The sequence below is a fragment of the Barbus barbus genome (assembly GCF_936440315.1).
Source record: "Barbus barbus genome assembly, chromosome: 27".
Lineage (NCBI taxonomy): Eukaryota > Metazoa > Chordata > Actinopteri > Cypriniformes > Cyprinidae > Barbus > Barbus barbus.
This window is the reverse complement of record NC_136755.1, coordinates 9,207,775-9,230,443: the sequence shown is the minus strand read 5'-3', so window position 1 is coordinate 9,230,443 and position 22,669 is coordinate 9,207,775.

The following is a 22,669-nucleotide window of genomic DNA, read 5'->3' as shown; positions in this document are numbered from 1 at the left end:
TAAGTATTATCAAATGGCCAGAGTTTTGAGAACGCAGCAGACGTGGAGGACTATAATGTGATAAGAGCTCACTCAAGTACTGAGGAACTAAGATATTCAGGGCTTTATAAGTAATTAACAAGATTTTAAAATCTATACGATGTTTGAGCCAATGCAGTGTTGACAGAACGGGGCTAATATGGTCGTACTTCCTGGTTCTAGTAAGGACTCTAGCTGCTGCATTTTGGACTAACAGTAATTTGTTGATCAACCGTGCAGAACAACCACCCAATAAAGCATTACAATAGTCTAACCTTGAGGTCATAAATGCATTAATTAGTATTTCTGCATTTGACGTTGAGAGCATAGGTTGCGTTTTAGATGTTTTTGAGATGGAAAAACGCAGTTTTACAGATGCTAGAAACATGGCTTTCAAATGAAAGATTGCTATTAAACAGCACACCGTTCCTAACTGATGAAGAAGAATTGACAGAGCAGCCGTCAAGTGTTAGATAGATTAACATTTATTCGTAACAATGTATTTACTGTCACTTATAGTCATCTTATCCATCCTTGCTGAATAAAATGAATTTTAAAACTAACTTTTATGTAGCTGAATAACCCAAACTCTTTTATGTAGGTGTATTATGTCAGCTTGTGACTTCAACCAAATTTGTTAGTCTACAACATTTTTAACAATACTTTTTTCTCTTTTTTTCTTGCTTACAATAATTATGAATTAATTAATTATTTTTGGGTATGTTTTATTCAAAATACACTTGACTCGGGGGTACATACATATTAAATTCTGACATCTGTGCTGCAACTCTCAAAAAGTTTCTGACAATCTCTGCCTTTATAAAGAGGACAGAACAGAATGAAATGGTTATAATGTCAAATTTGGGACATGCTTTAAATAAATAATCACTTTACACACATTTAATAGATTTAATAAGTAACACAGTAGCAAAGCCCTAGTTTATTAGCTTCATGCCCTCAGCATAACTCACCCTCAAAGGCTCGTGAAGTTTGTGTCCTGACAGTCCGGATGACTAGATTTTCTATCAGCCGGTCTAGAATCTCTTCTTAGCGGCACTATCAGAACTCTCCCTGCCACATGCTGGACGGCTGTGGGGATTTAATTCTTATGGCTAGGGGGCTATAGATCAGGCCAAACTAAACACACAGAGTTATTGTTGGAGCAGCTGGCTCAGGGACGCTGGCTCACCCTGCCTGGACACCCCGTGTCCTGCCAAGAGCAACCAGCTTCAAGCTGCGCTCTGCCCTGCCTTTGAGGTCAACACAGGAAGAACGTACGAGTGGGTGTGTGCGTGCGTTTGAGTAATATCACTGACTTTTATACATTGTTTATGCAGTAGGTGTGTAGTATTGATGTGTTTATGTGCTCGTTCTGGACTAATGCTTTAGGAACTTGGTGTTTTTTTGTGGTTCTGTTGGCTACGTAGATTCAGGTGTTGGATGTGATCGATATTAGGTGGAAACATATGACTTCAAAAATATGGCAAGACAGTCATTTAGACTGATTAGAGTAACACTTAGAGCATCCACTACCTTCAGGGAATGGTTTTGGTTCAGCATTGACCCTTGACCCTAAATCCGACCCAAACCTTGGACAGCTGTCGACATCATTTAGATTTTTTAGTACAGTCCATGAAAAGCGAGGTTGCACTTTGTCCCTCTACTCGGCCTGCAGATCCGAATCCTTTGATAGATTGTGACCATTCGAATTTTGTTCGCTCCATCTCCATCTCTTACTCTCTCAATATAAAAGCTTCATTTTCATCAGCCTACATGCCTTTTCATATAACCATTCCAAAGCCCTGAAAGAGGGGAGAGAGAGGTGCAAAAGGAGGGGGAGAGAAGGGGACTTTACCAAAAAAACAAAAACAAAAAAAAAACCGCACTATTTTGCCAGACGGTCCCTTTGGCAAACATGCATTAAGTTGATTTCAATGGACCAGATGCTCCCTTCCTCTCAAAGCAATTTGGATGCATAGAGCTTTCCTGGCCTTGCTGGAGACTAGACTCTCTGCTTTTGATTTGTAAGTGGCTCAAATTGAGGCTCGCATTCAAATGTGTGCACATGGAGTGGCCTTGTATTGCAGCCTGTGAGTTTTGTACTGCAGGCTCCTTATTTTTCCCTAGACAAAACCCCATGGAGCTTTTTCACAGACCCAAATGCAATAAAGTGGAGTGGCATTGGATTTTATTTTTATGCTTATCAGGCATTGGATTTTATTATTTGTGAAATACATTTTCTTTGGGTATGGTTCTTTGCTTTTGTTTTTGAACCTAATATCATCAGTTATTCTTTTTTAATAATTTTTTTTAGTCAATTGAAATAAATCATGATTGCTGAGGTAATAAGCTATTTTTTTTCCGAAGAGTGTCTCCAAGTATCGCCATTAGGTAATATAAATCCACGAATACATGGATTTCATTTCTCTACCTTTTTGAACATGCATAATTCCTCAGCCATCAGGCATAAATGGGCTGTTTGAGTGTGAAGATGGAAGCGTAAATTCATCCATGTGCCCTCTGATGGTGAACATTAATGAGCTTTCAATACCAATAAACATTTACAGACAATGTTGTCAACTTCTTTAAATGGAACATAGCTAAAGCCTGCTCGAAAATGTCGCTAAATGACGTCATGCATTAATTAGTATATGCATTACGTCATTGTGTCTTTTTTGCATTCTGCCTAGTGTCAACCTTTTACATTTGTTTGCCTCTCTCCTCCTCATATACTGTATTTTAATAAAGTAAATTTCTTAATGAAATGGATTTCTTTGAAATATTGTATATGAAATAATTGGAAAAAAAGTCACGTAAGGGTCTGAAAAGCTGCTAAATCTAGTGACAAAGTAAAAAAAAATATATAATAATAATGACTGTTTCCGAGTAGGTTTTCAAAACCCTTCTCTGCTGTTAGTCAGACAAATAATTAGCCCTTCTCCAAACTCACACCATTGGTTGAAGTTGAACCAATGTCGCTATGGCGGGCTGTTCAAACAAACCGTTCTTTTCAGGGAAACCAGCCTACAAATTGCTTTCTGTATTGCCACAATACTGGAATTTCTAACTTTGATGCAATACCTTAATAAATATCAATGTCATTTTTATATCTATATTTTTAAATCTCGACCATTTATAATATCATGAAAATTGTCACAATGTTAAGGGCATACAATTTAAATAGATTTGAAACATTTGAGCATATTAAATATATTTTCTTATCAACTGGAACTCTTTTGTCTAGGATACCTTAGGCCTGATAGCTCTAAGGGGATAATAATAATAATAATAATTCATATGCTTAAATATATTACTATTATAATACAACTGCACTGTAAAATGAAAAAAAATATATATATTTTACACTGCATTAGTAAAATGACAATGAAAACAACAAAATCAACATTAATTGTCCACACATTATGCTGGAATATTTGTGACATTTTAACTATTCAAAAAAAAAAAGGAAAAAAAAAGACACCTCACATTTAAGGTGTATGTTTATAAATGACACTTTCCTTACAGCTGTTTTAGCATTTAAGCTTGTGTTACAAATATATCTGCATTCACACTATCGGGGTTGATAAAGTCATTACTAAACTTGATAATCACCAGTGACAGTCATATGTATGTATTATTTTTCTTTTCTCTGCTGCTGATGTGCTGTGCTTATATAAAGGGCAGCAAACCGGCGTCCAGACGTGATGCCTGATGGGAATTCAATATGCTGAGAAATGCAGAATCACAGGGATCACATCCAAATGGAAAACCCATTCGTTCCTTCGGGACAGGGATTGCTACTGATCGGCTGGAGATTTCCCTCAGGAATATGGCATTTCCTGTCTGTATGTATTTAAGCCAAGACACGGTACACATATACTTTTTATCCCCATATCTAATTTTGTTTATCTTCATTGATTCGACTGCTCTTTCAACCGATGTGGGGCAGAACAGGTCTGAATACTTCATTATTAATAAATCCAGCTCTTTGGCAGTCAAATGTTGTGTTTATGTCTTCGTGGACTGATTTTCATGCGCATAATTATTACATTTTCCATGATTATATAAGCATTGGTTTTCTGGTTCACTAGATCTAACTAATTTGCTGTGTTGTGGCCCCAAAAAGTATCTGAAATAATATGAAAAAAACAAATATATATATATATATATATATATATGTGTGTGTGTATAACAGTTGTATCATATACTCTACAAGCTCCTTTTTAAAATAAATGTATTAGGTGTCCAATCAAATCCAGCTCTTTTTTTTGTATCTTAAGTGTCCAAGAGTTTCCAAATACTTTTTGAGTTTACCTCCGTTCATGCACTTTTTTTCAGGTACAGGTACACAGAAATGCCACTGAAACCACGAAAACAAAGCCTGAGGTAAATGTGTGCACTTAAATAGCAAGCATTTAAAGACTCATTCACGCTCTGTTAAACTCTGAGAGGCAGGCGTGTGAAATGCCGGCTATGCCCCCCTGCTCAGGTAATTATGAAGGGGTAGAAGACAACAGGTTGAGAGACGAGGTCAAGCTCATGCGAGAAGATAAATGCAATGCACTCACTCTGAGAGACAGAAGAAAACATCAGCTGACAGCAGCATATGTCAAATGATCAAATTACTGCCTTTCACACAGAGCGGTCACATGCGGACGAGGACAGGAAAAAGCAGCGCTAGAGAGGTCAATGAAGATGATGTATGACATGTTTTTACTTTGCATATGTGTGCAGCAGGTGTTTATGGCCTTTACAGTCCTGACATTCACATCAGAGTCCTATGGAATCAAAGATAATTCTATAGTTTAGTAGATTAAAGGAATCGTTCAGCCAAAAATGAAAATTCTGTCATCATTTACGCACCCTCGGGTCGTTCCAAATCTTTATTTCTTGATACTAAAGGAAAAATACCCTGATCGCTCTTTTCCATGCAGTTCTATTGGATGGATACTGGAGCTTTCAAGCTTCAAAAAGGAAACAAAAGAATCATAAAAGCATTATTGAAGCAGTCTATATGACTATGCACTATTTTCCAAGTCTTCTGAAGTCATACAATAGCTTAGACTGAGAAACAGATGGATCTTTACATAATAATTTAACAATAATCTTCCCCTCTAGTGAATTATTAATAGCTGTGACTGGATCATTAAGTCATTCATGAACAAATCATCCAATCATGTATATGTATATATATATATATATATATATATATATATATATATATATATATTCTATTTCACTTTTTCTTCTTCAAAATTCTGTGTTACTTACTGTTTCTTTTTATGAAATGTACTAACAATTTCTGAGTGAAAATGGTTTCTACACCATTTTTTCAGTGTAATATTATTTATATAATGTTATATTATTTTATTAGTTGTTTTTTTATATTTCTGTTTACTTTTCATTTGCTTTATTTATAAGTTTTATTAATTTTGAATACTTAAACTTCTTTCTGTTAGTTGCCAGGTTTTTGTAATATTGTTATCCTTTTTTTTTTTTTAGCTTTGTTTCAGTTTCAGTTTGTTGTAATTGTAGTTTTAGTAAACAATATCAGCGCTGCTTTAAAGGACATAAAATATGGTGCACAAATCATTTAAACCAGTTTTGCAATACATTTATGGTATTATTTTTTTCCTTTTAAAAGGCTGAAATCTCCAATCCTCATTCATAGTAATTGCATGGAAAAGACTGCCCAGGACATTCTTCAAAATTAAAATGAGTAAAGGATAACAAAGTTGTAATTTTAGGGTGAAGTATCCTTTTATACTGTATATTTTGGCTATTCGATCAGATGTAGTTAAGTGTAGCTAAATGCAATCTGCAGATTTCCTCCAAATCAGCACAGAAAATGCGAACCACTTTCTGTCTGCACCTGCTAATGATTGCATTTTTCAAATGTGCTAATTAAAATTAATCTACCTTCAAACCAAGGCTTACTATCTTCCGAATAAAAATGTGAAATAATGTCCCATTTATGACTAAAAACCCAAATGCTCTCGCTGTGGGATTATGGCTGCAGTAAGTCAATATCTGACGATTTGCACCGAAGCCTCTCATTTTAAGAGTCCTGCGAGGCAGAGGTGTAACTATGGCTTTCTCAGTGTTTTATACATAGCTTTTAAAAGTGCCTCTGGGTGCAGTCAACAACAGGGAGTAATGAATTTTCTGACAGCAGTTTCCATGAACGTGGTTGTTTAGTAACTAATCCTGAAGCCAGTGTAGTTTAATATGGCATGTGCATAGATTGTTTTCAGATGATGCCTGACTACTAGCTGTCACCGGCTTTTTGATTTACTCGTGTAATATGTCTCAGAGACACACAGATTTCTTGTGCACATGGCTGAGATGACATTAATGATAAAAGGGAGGATGTTGATGACTGTATACTTTAGCTTGGCACAAGTATGCGATAAAAGAGAAAAAGAAGTGTTGAATATTGCCAATAACAGCAAGTAAATCACACACACACACACACACACACACACATATATATATATATATATATATATATATATATATATATATATATATATATATATATGCAGTGCCCTCCAAAAGTATTGGAACAGTAAGCCCAATTCCTTTATTTTTGCTGTAGACTGTAAACATTTGGGTTTGACATCAAAAGATGAATATGAGATGAGAGATTAACATTTCAGCTTTTATTTACAGGTATTCTCATCTGGATCTGATACACAATTTAGAAGATAGCACCTTTTGTTTGAACCCACTCATTTTTCATGTTACCAAAAGTATTGGAACATGTGACTGACAGGTGTGTTTTGTTGCCCCGGTGTGTCCTATTAATTGATTATTCAAACAATAAATAGCACTGAATGTCTGCGCTCAGTTTCAGATCTGTGCAGACTGCATTTATAGTTAGTTAGATGTATAACCAACATGAAAACCAGAGAGGTGTCTATGGGTGAAAAACGAGCAATTGTGAAGCTGAGAGAAGATAAATCAATCAAACCACTGCACAAACACTGGCAATAGTAAGTACAACCATTTGGAATCTCCTGAGGAAGAAAGAAACCACTAGTGTACTAAGTAACACACCTCAAACGGGTAGATCAAGGAAAACATCTGCAGTTGATGACAGAAACATTGTGACCGCTGTAAAGAAAGACCCTAAAACAATCAGTGACATCAGCAACAACCTCCAGAGGGCAGGAGTGAAGGTATCTCAATCTACTGTTCGCAGAAGACTTCATGAACAAAAGTACAGAGGCTACACCAGAAGATGCAAACCACCAGCAAGAAGAGGAGACGAGCCTCAAAAATTCTGGGACAAGGTTTTATGGACTAATTTTATGGACCAAAGTGATGGAAAGGCTAAAGTTTGGAGAAAGAAAGGATCTGCTCATGATCCCAAACATACAAGCTCATCTGAAACACAGTGTACACAGGTGTACATTATAGTAAACATTACACAGGTAATGTAATGGGTTGGGCTTTCATCACTTCTTCTGGGACAGGCTCATTAATCTTCATTAATGATGTAACACATGATGGCAGCAGCAAAATTAACTCAGGAGTCTACAGAAATATTTTGTCTGACAATTTACAGAAAGATGCAACCAAACTGATTGGGAGATCCTTCATCATGCAGCAAGATAATGACTCAAAACATAGTGCCAAAACAACAAAGGAGTTCATCAGGGGCAAGAAGTGGAAGGTTTTAGACTGGCCAAGTCAATCTCCACACTTAAACCCTGTAGAGTATGCATTTTACCTGCTAAAGAAGAGACTGAAGGGAGTTACCCCCCAAAACTGAAAAGGCTGCGGTGAACGCCTGGAAAAGCATCACAAAAGAAGAATGCAAAAGTTTGGTGATGTCAATGGGTCACAGGCTTGATGCAGTTATTGAAAGCAAAGGATTTGCAACTAAATATTAAGTCTTTTTCACTTTAATCTATGTTAATTCTATCTGTTCCAATACTTTTGCTCACACGAAAAATGGGTGGGTTGAAACAAAATGTGCTATCTTCTAAGTTGTTTTTCAGATCCAGATGAAAATACCTTTAAATAAAGGATGAAATGTTAATCTCTCATCTCATATTCATCTTTTGATGTCATAGATAGATAGATAGATAGATAGATAGATAGATAGATAGATAGATAGATAGATAGATAGATAGATAGATAGATAGATAGATAGATAGATAGATAGATAGATAGATAGATCATTTATTTATACGTAAATTCTGCCCTACGTTCCTTTTCAAGAAAATGCTCTGTGACCCTGTTGTACCAAGCACTGTCTGCCATCGTGTGCAGTTTGCTAGATGGCTAGTTCACCCATACGATGCTAGCCTGCCGTACTGTATGAATGAATGAACGAACAAATGATCTAAAAAAAGATATTAAACTCGACAGAGGAAATGTGGGAATTAGGTTAGACTGAAACAAGGAATGTGGTGTATAATTGTGTGAAATGTATGATGAAAATAGCCTAGCAATGTCACCAAGCAAATACCAAGAAATAGGTTGCAGCAGTTTGTCAATCCGCTATGGGACTGAGCTCGAATAGCATCAGCGACTTCTTATAGGACACAATCGCTGTCAATCAAAAGGAGATGCAGTCTTTCGACAGATCCTCCAATCATCACGCAGAAGCCCAGAGTCCAGCCCTGCCCACTCCTCCATTCACCCCCAGAGACGCTGAGCGTCCAGGGGCGTGACATAATCGCAGCATTTACCCAATGAGCGTCTAGTTTCGAAGCACTGAAAAAAAACTGTTCAAAGCAGCCCCATTGAAGTCAATGGACGCTAGGCTTCAACAGGGAAATACACTGATGCTACGGGAATATATGAGAAGGAAATCGAGTCACCTGATTCTGAACGAACTCGTCTTCGAGATGAACGTGTTCTAATGCATTTTTAGTCAATAAAATGTTAACACAATAGTACATATTTGACCATTAATTTTTTGACATTATAGGGGAAGCCGAGCTTCCCTTGCAGTCTTAAAGAAATCCCCACTGATATATATATATATATATATATATATATTAAGAGCTGCTCACATAAGGAGACGCCCATATTTTTTTTTTTTGTTTTTGTTCTATGCATGTACAGCTTAGCTATTCCACCCTCAAGGACATCAGTTTGCAAAATGAATTGAGAAGATGAAATATTTTGAGATGTCGAAGACTGACTTGTGTGTAGACATCAATCATAGTTTTCTCAAACACTTCTGGGCTGACATCTTAATTACAGAGTACTAATCAAAGCAAGATTGCACTAAGAGGTGATTAATTTTGTCTTGTGTGTGTATGTTTGTGTGTATTGAGAATTTTCTCTTTCTGAATATGCACTGAATTAAAATCAGTGTATTACTTTGACGGCCCTTCCTGTACTTGAACATAATGTGCTGAGGTCATTCTTCTTATTTCTGCCATATCCACATTTATATATCCAGCAGCAGCTGATGTTGAGGTCCAAAACACTATAATTTAAAGTTTTCGTCCAGTGGGTCGTCCAAAGTCTATCCATTTTACTGCTGTTTTACTTTTAGTCCTAAATTCATCACCTTGTCTTTGGCGCTGTTTATACTGAGGCTTGGCATGACTGCTTTAAGCACTTCATTTGAAAAAATAAAATAACAAGTGACTCTATACAGTGTAAGGTTTATGGGAGTGTTATTCTCATAAGGTATATTAAAAATGCATTTCATACATACAGTAACTTGAATACATGATAAGACTGAACATTGAATACATAATAACATTCCGATTGATGGGCATGTTAAAATGTATTGTGATTTTATAAAGCAAAAAAAAAAAAGTTCTAAATATTTTTTCTTTTTCCGACAAGGCAAGGTTAGTCCAGTTTGTAAAATGTCATGTCTTGAGATATATTATATAGTGTAACTTTTTACTTTGAAAAAAATATATAAGGTAAAGCAAGGTTAGTCCATCCATCCATCCATCCATCCATCTGTCTATATGTTTTAGCAGAGTGATGCAAACTGTGAAATTGTTTTGGTTATGTTATCACTACAATATCGCACCACTGGAAAAGGCTCTCAGCCAATCAGTTTCGAGAACCAGAAAGAACTGTTGTATTAAAAAACTAATTTCAGATGTAAAATGGGGGGGGGGGGGGGGGCGTTAAATGCAAAATGATGAAAAAAAAGAAAAAATAAGATATGTTATTATAATGTTACTAATGTTATTACAGTGGTTATATGACTTTTCCTGAAAATGACACATTTGCAAAGCCATTTGAAACCAGAATGAAAGCAAAGAGTACAACATGGCATATGTTTTTAATTAATAAATATAAATTAGAAAAAAAACAAAAACTGAATGAAAATAAAAATATATGTTGCTTTTCTATATCCATGCCTGTTTTTATCATTGACCCCTAATTTATTGGAGAAAGAACTATCAGTCAATTGTGAGCAAATTTACTTTTTTTAATTTGCCAAACTTCTGTTTTCCAAACACATTTTATGCCATTAATCATGCAGAAATTAGCCTCAACTGTCAATTTGTTGAAGTTTGGCAGCCACTCCAGGTAAACAATGAGAGATTTCCAACTTTTTTGCCATATACTGTTTTCATGGCAGCCCATTTCATGGTTATGATTGGCTCGTGTTTGTAGCCCAAGGGTACAAAGCATACCTTCTCTGTTCCTGTCTATCTCGAGCTCATCCAAGCCATTTGACAGATCTCCTCTTTCCTCTCTAAAGCACCTCCAGGCATAGCAAGAGGAACGAGGCTTCCTTTGATAAGAGTGATCAAGACTGGCGTTCCCATGCCGACAGGTTTCACCAACATGAGAGATGCGGGGAGCGGAGGGGGATTTGCACACCCATTACCCACAAGGCCGCTCGTCTGATGGGACACAATCTGAGGAGATAGAGGGCTCGGTTGGGCCGGCAAAAGGTAGGGGGTGGGGAGCTGAACGATGCAGGAGCCGAGGGGGAACCGTGAGGATGAAAGGTATCAGGCATAAAAGAGAGGAGAGAGGGGAAGATGAGTAAAAAGCAGCATAAAAAAGAACAAAAGTAAAGAGTGATGTAGAGGAGATGGGGAGCACCCGACCTGAAAAGCTATCATGAGTGCAGACGAATGGGAGAGACAGCTCTCACACACCCCCATTATGTGCTGTACAGTAGAGAAGAACAAATTAGAATGGCATCTTGGGAAACATCACAAAGCATAAGCGCTGTAGTCTGCTGCCCGTAACATATATAGACGTTGCTTTGCGTTGTATGGAAGCAAAGAAAGAAAGAAATTCTACAGAAAATCAGGCCTTGTTGCCTGTAATTGCAACCTTGACATATCAGCCTCATAAAATGGCCAGTCAGACAATTCTATCATTGACCGATCTGAGAAATTGTTTCTCTGAAAGTGCAAACCTTAGAAATGCAATATAACAGCACTTTGCTTTTCTGTCTGTCTGTAGTGATTGAAGCCAAATGGTTCAGGATTAAGGCTGGTAACACAAAGGTTATAGGCTTGATGTCTACAATAAACTAGGCACATAAACTAGTTTAATGGTTATCAACTGGTTTTGCTTCAGGACTCAGATTTCAAATTAGGTTTTAAGTGGTGACTGAACCACCGAACTGAGTACCAAAACTGCTTATCGTAACACAAAAGTAACACATATGCCTTCAAAATTGAACATATATTACATTATATTATATAATATTGTACACTCAGAAAAAAGGTACAAAACTGTCACCACGGTGCAACTTTTCAAAATGTACTGATATGTTCCATTTCGGTACTAATATACACCCTTAATGTACCAATATGCTCTTTTTAGGGATCAGACGTGGACAAAGTACACAATTCCATTACTTGAGTGAAAGAACAGAGTTTATTGACTTCATCCTGCAGTTTTGTGAATCTCCTTTTACAGTGGGGGAGGTTGAGAATGAAACATCTCCTAAATATTGTTTTGGGAGGAGGCAGCAGGGGGCAAGCTCTGTAGCTTGACCATTCATGGATTCCAGCGTACCCCACACTAAGGATTGCGAGCCCAGTGTTGGTATTATCTTTGACACCTGAACCTCTCTACAAGATGGCCGCCAGTTCAGAGTCTCGTCCCAAGATGGCCGACAGCCCTGAGCCACTGCACAAGCTGGCCGTCATGCCAAAGCCTCCAGCTGTTATTGATATCAAGCCTCAGTCTTCAGCCATCGCGGATGCCACTCCAGTATTCCCGAGCATTGTGAATCTTGTGTTTGAAGACACCAAGGCGTTCCAATGTCATTTGAGGCTGGCGTCCAGTCTGGCGGATGCACCGTTGATGTCAGTGCGTGCAGCGGGTGTTCCAAGGGTTTCAGCATTGGTCATCACTGAGACTGTTCCCATATCCTCGGTGCTCCTTATTATGGCGGTCACCATTCTGTGTATTTGGGCTACATAATGCTCTGGTCCTGCTCCAGTTTGTGAACCCACTGCAGCCAATGAGTCCGCTCCAGTCCTCGAATCCGCTTCAGAGCCTGCTCCAGATCCTGAGGTGGCAGCTGCCGCTGCGGAACCTCCAAAGTTGTCTGAGTCAACTTTAGCTCCTCCCGACGTGGCAGCTTCCGCTGCAGAACCTCACGAGTCAGCGATGTCCGCTCCTGAACTCACTGTCTATCCTGTCACGGTCAAGGAGACCATCTGTGAACTCTGACTGTCCTGTCACAGCCAAGGAGGCCGCCTGTGAACTCTCTGACAGTCCTGCCATGGCAATGGGGGCCGTTCCTGAACTCTCTGACTGTCCTGCCACGGTGTATGAGGCCGTTCCTGAACTCTCTGACTGTCCGGTCAAGGCCATAAAGTCCGTTTGCGAACTCTCTCACTGTCTTGTTGAGGTCGCAGAGACCTCTGTTAACCTCTGTGCGCTCTTTTCCAGTTCTACCTGATCCGCCTTGGTCTCCTACGCCATCGGCTCTGCCCTGATGGTTGTCTGCTCCACTATGGGGATCTTTGGACCCATCTGCTCAGCTGTGGTGGTCTTCGGCTCCGCCCTGATGCTCTTCTGCTCCGCCCTGGCCTCCTGCTCCGCCAGCTCCAGTTCCTCGTCCACTCCATGGACCTGGCCCTCCATCCGTCCCCCTGTTCCCTTCTGGACTTGAACTTCTGTTTGGAGCGTCTGGTAGCCGCTCCTTAGAGGTGGGGCTCTGTCACATTCCTGTCTAGTCTGCCCTGTGTTTTTGTGTAGGACTTATGTTGAAGTGTTTTTGCTTTGTTCCCCATGTTCTCTTCCTGTGTTTTAGTTCCTGTTCCTTCCATCTCCTTGCCTGCTAATTAGCTCCCATGGTTACCCTTGTTTGTTTTCATAATTACTTATTGGTTCCTCCTACTTGTTACCTCATCATTCCCTGTATTTATAGCTCTAGTATTTCCTTTGTTCATTGGTCAGTTGTTGAATGTCTGTGGTGGTTGCTCTTTGCCCTTGTCTGAGTTCCTAGCCGTACCCATGTTTGATTATTTGCTGTTTTCTGGATTTATTAAACTCCTGCACATAGATTCTCATCTCAGTTCACCTCATCTATCTGCAACATTACATTACATTACTTTTAAAAGTAACTTTCCCCAACACTTTCATAGATTACATCTTGAATATAAGTGTACAGTACATGAAAAAAAGTGTATATTTTATTTTAAAAAACTTTTACTCAGAAATTGTTGATAAATATAACAGATAATTACAAAGAAATGACAAGGAATATATTGAATTAAATGTGAAATTCTGAAGTAGAAAGAAATGTCAATTTATTTTAAAATATACACCAATAATTTTTATTTTATTTACAATCTACTGGTTAAATAAAACAAATTATAAAAAGAAAAAAACTGATTCTCTGAAAAAAAAAAAACTTTTTTTTCTCAGTGTTGCTTCTCAAGTACACTTACCTTGTTTTAAGCATTTTTTATTTTATTTTACTGTAAAGCTAATTGAGATTAAGACATTTATTCCAGTGTGTTATTTTGTGATCTAGAGCAAATTAAGCCAAACTGTCGAGAAACACGTTGAGATTAAAAGTTAAAATGTGATCATGAGAAAACAATACAGAAAAAAAGCTTTCTCTTGCATCGGCCCCGCAGTATACAATAGTGTTTGGTATCTTAAAGTTACACAACCCTATATCTATGTAATTACTTTGCTATTCATGGTTATATAGATCTTTAGATGCATTTTGTTCCTTACACTTAGCATTATTTTTTACCCGGCTGTCCACGGCCTCACTAGTTGAGAAGCACTAAACTAGAAAATTAAGGAGATGCCCTGTCACCACAGAATGCCCTTGAGCGTGGCACTTAACCTCAGGATGATCCACAGGGACTGACCTTGCAATTAGTCTACCTCCAGTTACTGCGGATAAAACGCATCTGCTTAGTAACCAAGGCAACTTCCCTCTCTTAACTACATATTGTCCTCTGTAAAAAGAGTGTTTGTGTGCATACATTACATTCTCATTGGGGGCATTCAGAGGTCCGTAATGTAATGACCAGAAAAGCCTGAAATAGAAAAGTAAGCAGAAAAGCGGCGCATTACACGAATTGTTAAACTCATTTCACGATGCTGTCTTGTTTTTCTATTATTCCCTGATTTACAATTTAGCCTTTTGCCTCTTGACTATGAAACAATATTTCAGCTCAAATGATTTTCACACAGAGGCACATCAAGTTATTCCTGGCAAATCTGAAGCAATCTGTCTTCTTTGATTGTACCATCATTCCAATGTGAGTTCATGTCTTCCTCTTTGACATGTTTGGCTGTCCTCGGGCTGAAAAGCCAGCGATAAGCCTGTGTTTTGGTGCTCTGAGTGATCCCAGGGGTAATGTTTGGCCAATGTTCTGTCACTGTTTTCTGCAATTTTATCTGATGCACCATGAACTCTGTCCAATTTCCACTCTCTCTGAGATTTGTGTGCTATTTAGTGACACATTCACGAAGGTAAGATATGTCCCAATTTACAGCTAATGTGCACACATATAGGGCATCTTGTCATGTGCAATGTAAAGTTATATATTATCCTTTCTGTAGGTCTAAGAGTTGGATATTTGAAAAAATAAATTGTTGGCCTGTTATGGTTGAATTTATAAAACAAATGGATAGGCTATTTCTTTGTACATTACCAAAACCCAATTTTTTCTTCTTTCTCAACTCTCATAGGGGTTGGGTATATGGAGCAATTCCTTTTATTTGATGTAATCCCAGTAATTTCAGTACAAAATATGGGGGGGGGGGGGGCATACACTACCATTCTAAAGTTTAGAATCTGTAAGATTTGTAATGTTTTTGAAATAAGTCTTTTATTTGATCAAAAAATAATACTAAAATAAAGTATTATTTTAGTAATAATACTAAAATAGAGTAATATGGTTAAATATTATTATGATTTAATATATATATATATATATATATATACAAACTCACTGGCCACTTTATTAGGTACACCTTGCTAGTACCGGGTTGGACCTCCTTTTGCTTTCAGAAGTGCCTTAATTCTTCGTGGCATAGATTCAACAAGGTGTTGGAAACATTCCTCAGAGATTTTGGTCCATATTGACATGATAGCATCACGCAGTTGCTGCAGATTTGTCGGCTGCACATCCATGATGCAAATCTCCCGTTCCACCATCATTACTCCAGTCTTCAGTGTCGCATGATCCTTCAGAAATTATCATAATATGCTGATTTGCTGCTCAAGAAACATTTCTTATTATTATCAATATTGAAAACAGTTGTGCTGCTTCATATTTTTTGTGGAAACCATGATGTTTTATTTTATTTATTTAATTATTTATTTATTTTCTTTCTTTCAGTAATCTCTGTTCAAAAGAACAGCATTTATTTGAAATTGAAATATTTGATTATAAATGTCTTTACTGTCACTTTTGATCAATTCCATGTATCCCTGCTGAATAAAAGTATAAATTTCTTTAAAAAAATCTATCAAAAATCAGTCAATCTTATACAGTAGATCAATTTTCACATTCATCAGCAACATAAGCAAAAGTATTATTTGTAAAAATAGAAGAAAAAGAAAAGTTTCTTATTATTTTCAATGTTGAAAACAATGTTTTTAACAATCATAGGATGCATAAAACAAATGCACTGTAAAATTTATTTTTCAAAATAAAACAAAGCCTTACTTGGAGTACATTTGATAAGAAAATACTATTATGCTAATCAAGGATACTTAGTTTTTTATAAAGTTCCAACAACTTCAAGGTCACAAGTTCTCCATCCACATCATCATTCTGCACTCTTTGACCTTGTAGGGAGGTGTCTGAGCCGGGACGGGACGGTCTGGGCCAGTGGTGCTCCCTGGTGTGCTCTTTAATTAAAGGCCACCATTAACAGGATTACTCACTGTAGGTACCCAGCATCACCCTCTAACACCATATGGGCCTTATCTGGTTCAGCTGCAAAGGTCCACCTGAACACAGCATCCTCAGCCATGCGGACAGAGTGCGAGGTCTGCTGAGAGAACGAGAGCAAGCAAGAGAGAAAGACAGTGAACTTTGGACAATCAAGCAGATGGAGAGATACAAAGAGAGAGAGAGATCTGGAGTGATGGTCTGCGACAGAAAAAGCCAGTGATGAGTGAGTCGAGAGGAGAAAGAGAAGGTCGGAGGAGGGAGGGAGCGAGCGAGCGAGCCGGATTGCATCCTATTGCATCAGTCCTGGGTAACGAGGTAGGAAGATGCTGGGCTGAGCCACACAAATAGCTTTTCGCACCGGCTGTGTGCTGAGAAGAAGGAAGGGGAGGAGGAAGATGTATCTAACCCTATGACGTTATAACGGATCTCCACCCTGCAGCGCCGTCTGGCTGATTCTGCCCCCCAACAGCTCCTGGAGTTCACTCATTAGATTTACCCATCAGCGGCTCTTAGACATGTAAAACCAATTAACTGATAAATAGGGAGAGGAGAGAGGGACTCAAAGAAAAGCCAATCATTTCAGCCTCTTAAATATGGCCATCAGGAATGTCAAAGATATGTACAGATATGTAGTTGGACAAAAGAGACCGAGCCGTCAAGGTTTAAAGAGTCGGGCAGGCATATTGAAACCGCACTGCAGTGAGGTCAGGTTTAATGGATGTTTATTTATGCTTTATGTTGCTTTCGAAGGATTCCATGATTTGTTAATTTAAAGCAGCGGTTTTCAAACTGGCTCAAAGGACCCTCTGAGGATTTGAGAGATAAAAATATTTTACCAAAGGTATTTGTAGGGATAATAATTTAATCCATTTACATAATTTGACATTATATGCTTTCAAATTTCTTTCTAAAAATGCGATCAATCAAAATAAATGTATTCATTTTACAGCCATTGTTTTTTTTTAAATAAGCAATCAAAACCAAATCTGCATATTTTTGTATCGCTTTGGAAAAGGCAGTGTGGTTTGTAAAGTTGATTTGGAGCAATAATTATTCTCATTATTTAAGCATTATCTAGTGGGTAGAAAAAAAGATCAGCCTAATGCAAGCTAAATATTTAAATAAAATATACTTCGCTTTAATGACAATACTAAAGCTATTTTCTAACTCTGGAATATAGTCTATGTAATAAAATTTTCGGTAAAACTTCAGCATATGATACCAATTCTCATTATTAATTAGTTGCTTATTAGCATGCCTATTAATAACATATAGGCTTTTTATTAGTACTTATAAAGCACATATTCTGCATTCTACATCCCTAATCATACCCAATGCCTAAACTTAGCAGCTACCTTACTAACTATTAATAAGCAGCAAATTAGGAATTATTGTTAGTTAGTTAATGGTTTGTTAGCGGCTAGAATTGGACCTCAAAATAAAGTGTGACCCAATTTGCTCACACAGTATAAATGGGAGACATTATACATGAAATATTTAGTTTTTTTATATTTTATGAATGGTCTCTGGCATATGGAACATAATATCTGGGGGTCATTGGCATCAGGGAAAAAAAAAATAAAAATATCTGAATTAAAAGTATATATTCTGTCTATATATTAGTATATATTATTTATTACTGTTTATTACACGAATCCGGTTCGTGGTCTTTTGTCCAACTGCCACAAGAGGTTGCCTCTCCATCATATTACCCTGGACTGCATTTCCCAGCATTCATTGCACACAAGTACACACAGCTGTCTCAATCACACGCTCACACCTGAGAACCATCACACAATCACACACCCTACTTAAACCATGGACTTCCTCCTCCTCTCTGCCGAGTATTGTTCTGCGTATAGCACTCCCCAAGTGTTAGCTGCCTTACCGAGCCATTCTGTGTTTATGTCTAGCTCCAAGTCTGGTTCTGCGTTTAGCACTCTTCAAGTGTTAGCTGCCTTACTGAGCCTTCTGTGTTTATGTCTAGCTCCGAGTCTGGTTCTGCGTTTAGCACTCCCCAAGTGTTAGCTGCCTTACTGAGCCTTCTGTGTTTATGTCTAGCTCCGAGTCTGGTTCTGCGTTTAGCACTCTCCAAGTGTTAGCTGCCTTACTGAGCCTTCTGTGTTTATGTCTAGCTCCGAGTCTGGTTCTGCGTTTAGCACTCCCCAAGTGTTAGCTGCCTTACTGAGCCTTCTGTGTTTATGTCTAGCTCCGAGTCTGGTTCTGCGTTTAGCACTCTCCAAGTGTTAGCTGCCTTACTGAGCCTTCTGTGTTTATGTCTAGCTCTGAGTCTGGTTCTGCGTTTAGCATTCTTCAAGTCTAAGTTTAGTTTATCTTGTTTATAGTCTCGTTTCCTGTTTCCCGCCCTTGTATCGTGGATTTACTCTTGTCTCACCGTTTCGGTCTCTGTGTTTACCTCGTTTGGAATATTGCTCCGGTTATCAGACTTACCCCTCTTCTCAAGCCCTCTGGATATTGTTCACCGATCGAGGACCCACGCATGCCCTAGGATTACTCTTGTGTCTTGCCCGTGCCATACCCGTTTGCTGGTGTTTTGACCCTGTCTGCTACTTGACTATGTTTATTAATAAAGGCTTGCAAATGGATCCGCACGTCTCACGTCTCGTTCACCCCGTTACAATTACATTATTTATTCCAAATTATTTCATTATTTATTCTATCTATTTGTTCCAAAAATGCTGTTTTTGATGTGGGAGAAGAAAATATTAGGATAATTGTTTTCTATATAATGACAGCTCAGAACAGTAAATTTACTGTAAAAACAGTAGAACTGTATGACATTTTTATTTTAATTTTTACAAACTAAGCTTATTATTTTAAGCTTTATCACTGTATACTTCCAGATACTATACATTTAACATTATTTTAGTGTGAAATTACATGTCCCAGTAAATATTGTTTTTATTTGTTTTACGTATACAGTAAGGGAACTTACTTTTAACCAATAAACCAAATGTTTTTTACTGTAGTATTTTTTTACAGTAATTTATTTAATTGTTTTGACAGACATGGTCACCATGAAAGATTCCTCAAAAAGTCTCCATTTGTATTATTCCATGCAGAAATAACAGACCAACACAATGTGAACTGTCCCTTTAAGAAACTTAGTAGTGCAGTTTTGCAGTGGTTAAGGGGAATTACAATACATCTCCTCTAACTTGACTTGGATAGCAGCCATGTTTTGTTGTGTGAAGCCAGAGGGAAACTAAATCTGTTTTTCAGTATGTGATGTATTATTTTTCTGTCATAACAGGGCAGCTCTTTCAGATCATATCTGCCTAATCCCTAGCAACAGCAGGGGTTGCTGAAGTGTTGCAACATCCTTCATCAATTAAAAAAGCACTTGCTGCCATTTTCCATAAACTGGCAGAAATTACATAAGCATGCATCATTAGAGCGAAAGCTGCCAAAGACCCTATTACACTACAGAAGCCCAGCCCATCACCATCTCCCCTTCCTCACATATTGATCCATTATAAATAGACCACAGCGCATTGGGACACGGAGCCATTTGGTGTCTCTTGTCTTTCAACCTCTCCAATCATTTCCTCATGTTTGTTTTTACCATCTCCGTCTCCCTCCCACAGATGAGGCTATTGATATTAATGAGATGCAAACGACTGAAAGTATTACCATCGCATTTGTAAAATTTTAGTTTCTTGAAATTGTTTGATGTTGGCACATCGCTGCTACATCCTCATCGTAACACACGGTTTGTCAGCAGCAATCTGAATTTCTCACTTCCTGCGAGTTTTCCCGTCAGGAGCTCTACATCTCACTTTCAAATGTAAGAACATCTATGCCACATCTCTTTCCTTCCAGAAAAAAACAGTGGGAATCAATAATCAAAGTCTTTTCCAGACCGAGCCCAAAGGCTCCCTGAACTGTTTCGTCATGCTCTCTGAACTGTTTGGATCATTCAATCTACAAAAAAAAAGAAAGAAAAAAAGTTGTTTTTTACATGCTGTTTGACAGGAAGCATTCTATATCAAGAGCTTCCATGAAGAACATATGAAGGTTTCACACATCATGCCTTTGTAAGGTTAACACAACATCCTGTAGCGGCAAATCATTAACACTCTACTGTATAATCGCTGATGAAAGTTAATTTTTTTTCTCCTTCTTCTTCTTCTAAATACCAATAAGAATAAATAGAGAGTAAAGCAGAGTCTTAATCAAGGCATTTGCTTCTCAGATTTATTTTTCAGCTTTACTCAAATGCTCATTGAGGCTGCATTTATTTGATCAAAAATACAATAAAAACTGTAAAATTGTCATATTGCAATTTAAAATAAATGTTCTATTTTAATGTATTTCAAAATGTAATTTATTCCTGTGATGCAAATCTGTATTTTCATCAGCCATTACTTCAGTGTCACATGATGCTTCAGAAATCATTCTATTATTATCCTTCTTTTATTCATGTAAGTATTTATTTATTCAACGTGTGATACTTTTTCCAGGATTCTTTGATGAATAAAAAGATCAAAAGAGCAGCATTTATTCAAAATAGACATATTTTGTAGTAACAGCTTATGGAAATTTGAGAACTCTTTTAAAATTTCTTTTAAATTGCAGTAGTTCACAATATTGCTGTTTTTATTGTATTTTTGTATTGAGCATAAGAGACATTTTTCAAACACATTAAAATCTTAATTATTCCAAACTTTTGACTGCTTTTATATACAAAATCAAATTCTTCCAACACTTTTTAAGTGAGCATTACTCTCCACATTAATTTTTATAGCTTCTTACTGTTTGCCAATTGTCTAATTTTCTTCTATTTTTACTCCTCCTATAATGAATTTTAGGAAAAACACCAGAGATCAAATTCATACGGAGAACTTGGAAAGGTTTGAATAAGCAACCTCAGAGCAATAAAATGTTCCTCTGGGCAGTTGTGCATAAGCTTTAGCCATTCTTAAGAAACAAATTAAAGATCTTATGCCGCTAATAGTTAGGCTTTTGGGAGTTTAGCGTAATGAGGCCAGATAATTTTGTTAAGAGTTTTGCTACATGGAAATAAATTTGCACAGTAAGTCAACCTCTGTCGAGGCATGTGGTTGTAAAATGTTATCTAAGTTTCTCTAAGCATAAATCCCAGGTGACGCTACGCTGGCTAGCTCTCTCTTTATTGCTGCAGGGGTTAAACAACCGAAGCTGCCCACGCTATAAGGAGAAAGCATCTGTAATGGTTGAACCGCTAAAGTGCTAGTTGTCCCAGACCCATCTTTAAGAAATGATAGTCTGCATGCTGTTATCTTGATACCTTCAAGACCTTACACAAATTTACTAGTAAACAGAATTTCCACTAAAACACAATTACAACAGTGATTATTACTACAATAAAGCTATGCTGATTTGGTATTAGCAACCCCTTGTGAAAAACAATTACACTTTTAAACTTTTACTCTTTTTAAGTACATTTAATTGGTCTTTTATTTTCAAACTCTGTCTATCTATCTATCTATCTATCTATCTATCTATCTATCTATCTATCTATCTATCTATCTATCTATCTATCTATCTATCTATCTATCTATCTATCTGTCTGTCTGTCTGTCTGTCTGTCTGTCTGTCTGTCTGTCTGTCTGTCTGTATGTCTCTTGTCTGTCCATCCATCCATCCATCTGCTTAAACGTCACAGTTCATGAGCACATTGCTTTAATTCAGTACAGTTATTTTAATTTTGGGCCTGCAGTCAAACAAAATGACAGACCTGCAGATACCTGAATTGTCATCTGCATACTGTTTGAATGTTTATATATTTGAAAATCAGTCACTGACTTGCACCCAAATGCACCACAGTCTCTGACCTTTATCGGTGCTAGGGGCAAAGGCGAAGTCTAATCGGTGCATTACTATTCCAGGCATCTCCTTCCTGGCATTTGATCAAATTGATGTCCATTTAGACAAGCAGCCTTGGGACCCTGTGTCAAAATGTCAGCTTATTATCTGTTTGGAGACCACTGAGCTCCAATACAGGCTATATTCATCCTCCACCTTGAAAAGGACATCACATTTTTTCATGCCTCTTTGTATTTGTTGCAGCAGTCCTCTCACTATTAGAACACTTTAACTTAAATAACTGAACCTGCTACCAACTATTAACTCCAAAGTTCACCATTGTCGCTTTCTTTCTCGTGAAACATTTGAAACTGTTATCAGTTCCCGTCTTGTGAAGCGTTTGACTTTGTCAAATGTCTTTGGTGTGCTAGCATGTGTGTGGGAGTCCATTTCTGTCTGTTTTATTTCTCTACACAGGCATAAACAAGCTCTCAAAG